The sequence below is a fragment of the Hevea brasiliensis genome, chromosome 17 (assembly GCF_030052815.1).
Source record: "Hevea brasiliensis isolate MT/VB/25A 57/8 chromosome 17, ASM3005281v1, whole genome shotgun sequence".
Lineage (NCBI taxonomy): Eukaryota > Viridiplantae > Streptophyta > Magnoliopsida > Malpighiales > Euphorbiaceae > Hevea > Hevea brasiliensis.
In genome coordinates this window covers 19,690,705-19,695,781 of record NC_079509.1, presented here as the reverse complement: position 1 = coordinate 19,695,781, position 5,077 = coordinate 19,690,705, and the positions used below count along the sequence as shown (strand labels likewise).

Genomic DNA, 5,077 nt, shown 5'->3' with positions numbered 1-5,077 from the left:
ATTTCTCCATGCTAGATCATAAGTTGAAAAAAATGGGTTACCACTTGGTCTTTGATTGTAGTTCCCCACATAATCTACTTGCTCATTTGAAAAATCTTGACCAAATGTAGGAAAATCAGTTGCACAATTGACATTTGTAGCTCCAACATCTACTGAATTACTTGAACCTCCAACTAAAGAATCTACTTTCATGCTTAGCTTGTCCATCTTCCTTGTCAAAGCATCAAACTTAGCATTAATCATATTCATGGCATCAAGCTCAAACATACCATATGGTTTCTTGATCTCATTCCTCTCACAACTCCACTGGTAGTTGTTATAAGCAATTTTATCTAAAGCAGAAAAAGCTTTATATTCAGATTTCTCCATAAGATCACCTCCAGAAGATGCATTAATTGTACTTCTAATAGCTGGTGAAACGCCATTGTAAAAGTATTGAACAAGCATCCACTTAGGAATCCCATGGTGTGGACATCTCCTTTGCAAATCCTTGTACCTCTCCCATGCTTCATACAAGCTCTCATCATCTCTAGGTTTGAAAGAAGTCAGTTCATTTCTTAGCTTAGCTATCTTGCTTGGTGGAAAATATTGAGCTAAAAATGCTTGAGAAAGTTCATCCAATGTTGTGATAGAACCCGGTGGCAAAGAATGTAACTACTCTCTAGCTCGGTCCTTCAAAGAAAAAGGAAATAATCTGAGTCGAATTGCATTATCAGAAACTCCATTTATCTTCAACATATCACTTATCTCAAGAAAGTGTGCTAAATGAACACGTGGACTTTCACTTGGACTTCCCCCAAATTGTGATTGTTGTACCATCTGACACAGTGCAGGCTTCAGTTCAAAATTATTAGCTTCTACTCTTGGTCTTGTGATACTTGGCATGAAATCCCCAATATTAGGATAAGCGTGATCCTTCACAGAACGGTTGTTATTGTTGTTGGCCATCTCTTCTTGTAGTTGCTCTTGCTCTTGCTCTTGTGCTCTTTCTTGTTGTTATTGAGCTTTAATTTCAGCTTTTCTCCTCTTAGCTTCTGCTCTTAAAGCTCTTGCTGTCTTTTTTATTTCTGGATCAAAGAATAAATTGATTTCTTCACTTTTTGTCCTTCTCATAAAATAAAAGTACCTGAAAAACAAAATAAATAAATTCTCAAAGTAAAATGGTAAAAAAAATTAAAAATAAAATAAAATGCCCAAATTAACCAAACAAACAATCGTTCAATATCAAACAAAAATCAAATCCCCAGCAACGGTGCCAAAAACTTGATGGGCGAATCCACAAGTATATGGATTGTACCAAGTGATAAAGTGATAATTCAAGTATTGTTCCCATGAGGATTTGCCGTTTGAGTACCAAACTATGAATGCAGTGATTATTTGGGCTTATGATTGATGAATAAATGGTGAATGTAAATTAGCAAAGTAAATTGATAAATCTAATTAAAATGGGTAAAGAGCAAGCAAATAAATTCTAAATCTAGGTGCAATTGAACTAAATTAATAACTGGTAATTTGAATCAAAGTCTAATTATGATAAAAATGATTCCAAAGTTGGGAGTTTATGCATAAATTAACTGAGATTTGTCTTCGGTATTTCGATTTTAAGGGAAAACAGAGTTTAAAAGTGATTGATTCTTAATTCCTTTGATATCTTTTTCAAGTAAACCAAAGTGTGTTCTAAAATAACAAAACCTACTTTCGTATGATGTTTTATTACTTTAAAACCCATTAAGTTTTGTAACCAATCATTAATTCCTCTTAAAACCCTAGTCTATTTCTAAATCTAGGTAATTTTAAGTTCCAATCCTTGATTATCTATCAATGACCTTCACCTTTCGGTCCTTTAATAAGAGATTAACGCAATACCCAATGGGTACCAATATTAGGCAAGTAAATTAAGCATACAAGGAAGGAATCAAAACTCATATTTATATAAAATATGGAAATAACCAGTCCAAATCCATAAATTAATCTAAAACCTATTTTCCAACTCTGAAATCTAGAGAGTTTACTCACTCATGTTGGTATTTACAAGAGAAATTGATGGAAAAGTAAAGAAAAACATGATAAGAGGACTAAAAATAGAAAAACCCAGGTAGAGGGACCAAAACCTCTGAGTCTTGGAGCTTTCAGAAATGGCTGCAGCAACTCCTCTTCTGCAAAATTGATGGCGCCTTTTTCCCTTCTATATTTGTAATTTTTCTTCTTTTTTTTTCTCTTATTGTTTCCTCTCCTTCCTTCTTGTGACAAAAACTAGAAAATGATGCTTTTATATGGTCCCAAAAGTTGTCCTAAAAATAGATAAGAGCCAAAGAGTGGATGGGAAATGAGGTGTAAAAATATCTATGTTAGCAGAGTTATCCACGTTCTGGGCATTTTGCTTGGGGCACTGCTTACCTTAAGCAGGATCTTCAGCAATTTTCGACCTCTGCATGCACTGTCTGCTTAAGGTTAAGCAGACCCTCAGTAAGTCTCGGCAGGTTTAGAATAAAAGGAGTTTTTCTGCTCATGCTTGACTTCCAGCTTGACCTGAGTTGCACCTTAAGCACTACCGCTTACCCTAAGTAGGATCTCAAGCAGGACCCTAAGCAAATCTTGGTAGGTTTTGGGATGAAAGCTTGAATGTATTGGATTTAAGCTGTGCTTGACTTGCGGCTTGCCCAGGCTAAAGGTTAAGCAATATGACATACCCTGAGCAACATCATAAGCAAAGTCTCAAGCAAATTTTGGCCAACTAAATCTTCCAAGGCTTGATTTCTTCAACTTTCCTCCATGCTTAAAGGACTCCAAATTTCTTCAAATCAATTCCTAATGCACTCATTGGCCCTCAATTTGCCACAAAAACCTATAAAAAAACGAAATTACAAAAATCAAATATAAAGTAACTAAAGTTAGCAAATAAGCTAAAATAAAGCTAAAAACATAAAATATACTAAAATATAAGGGCAAAACGGATGCAAAATTATCCTAAAATACCTATATGAAATGAGTGCAACATCCAATCGTAAAGCCACAATTTTTAGTGTCCTGTAGGTCGACCGTGGAAACATTAGCTCTGCTCTCTTTAGTATATCCATGGAGATGAGGGAGAGTTCAGTTCAGTGAAAGAAAAGAGAATAGAGAAAGAGATGGGTATATGAGAGGAGAGAGGACAATGCTTTTACCATATGTGCTCACATTTTAGAGCTACTACGTGTTTCTTTCCATTGTAATCTTTTGCATTAATGATTTTTGTTTATAAAAAAACATAATGACTTTTTTGCATTATAAACATGCACTCCACTTAAGTAATTCATAATCTTTCTGGTTAGCTTCCAGTGGTTTCTGTTACAGGATATAAAATTTAAGATATAGGTCGGGTTGGATTAGTCCCAAAAATTTTAAATTAATTTTAGAAAGACTCAATGGTAAATCATTCCTCACATTCTTATCTAGCTAGTACTCTAAACAATTTTATTGACTTAAAAATTTAGAAATTTTTTTTAAAAAAATATTATGTGGTTTCTTCAATTTTATTTAAGGCATGTTTAGTTAAGTTGTTGGATGCAACTGATGGCTGTTATTGTTAGCTGATAGTTGATAACTGGTAGCTGATGATAGTGAATTTCTGTTAAGTGGTTGATAAAATTATATTTAAATATTGCTGTTGATATGTCAAATGATTAATAAGGGTATATATTATGTAATTTATTTTATTATTAAAATAAATATAAAATTACAAATTTATTATATTATATTATTTATTTTATTATTAAAATAAATACATAATTATTAATTTCATATATTATATCATTTATTATATTATTAAAAAATTATTGATTTATTATATCATATTATTTATTTTATTATTAAAATAAAAAATAATTAAATTCCTTTAAAAAATAATTAAATAATTTAAAAAATGTAGTTATAAAATAATAAAGTAATTATTTTTGTTTATAAAAAAAAATCTTATAATTTTAAGTTTTTTTTTTTTAAATTATTTTTTACAATAAATAAATATTCTATATTTTATGTTATTAATAAAAAATATTTTAATAAAATTGCAATACACTAACTAAAGTGTTAAAATTGTAAAATAAAAAGATAAAAGCAAATTTGGAGAATACTCAAGAGAGGTCACCTGGGGTGCAATGTGATTTGTCTTTAAGGTTGTTGGGTCCATACGCTGACCCCTCTATGAGCATGGAAAGAGGTTCGGCTCAAGAAACTGAGGATGTTGTTTCAAGCAGTTCTCAAGATAGGGGCAAGCTTAGTGATTTTTCTCTGCAAAAGAACAAGGATTTGTGCCTTTCTCGAATTACAAATGCTAATGATCCTTTTATGTCCTGTCCAATTAAGTGGTTTTCAGTGGGTGAAGATCAGAGTTTGGACACAACTATGAGAAAGCGTAAGGCACCCTTCAATGACAATATGGAGGATGGACAATTTTTCTGGCAACCTGAATTTCCTTCTAACCAGTTCATTGGTCGGATAGAAAGGCCAGGTTTGTAGACAATGTTTTCCTGTTGTAGTGTATATGCATCAAATTTTGAGACGCCTCAATTATACTGGTCAATCCATTTTGCAAGCTCGTTTTCGGATGTAGTTCTGATTACAAAGATTTATACGCTAATGGTGGGACTGCAAGTTGGGATTTAGCAAAAAGGTGAATTGTAAATGAAATCTTAGTTTCATTCATATGTTAATAGTTGGCAACAGAACATTCAAAATCAAGACATTAAAACACTCTAACATCCAACTGAATTTGACTGAACTGTTGTGGAATCATTCTGCCTTGAATGGTCTCTGCATGAATGGGTTCTCTACCACGCTGAAATCGCATTCCCCAATTCCTAATATCCCCATAACAAGTGTACTGGCTATTGATTAATTGAGATATTGACCTCAAATTTACTGAGTCAGCTGTAGGTCGTTACCTTTAAGCTCCAGTCTTCACATTGTTCTAGGTGGAAAAAGATGAGGTGCTCAGTTTATGTCAATTCTCTACATGTACTGGCCTTTTGCTTTGATCCCTGGCTGCTCCTTTGCAGTCTTACATTAGAAGGTGCCAGCTAAGGAAATATTCTGTGGGTAT

At 32.9% G+C, this 5,077-nt stretch overlaps 1 non-coding gene across 1 annotated transcript; it reads left to right on the top strand.

Annotated features, from left to right (window-relative positions):
* The first annotated feature begins 457 nt into the window (after positions 1–457).
* Positions 458–564, top strand: LOC131175770 (small nucleolar RNA R71). The gene has a single exon (XR_009145960.1). It is a non-coding gene; the product is annotated as a small nucleolar RNA R71 (small nucleolar RNA).
* The last annotated feature ends 4,513 nt before the right edge of the window (positions 565–5,077 follow it).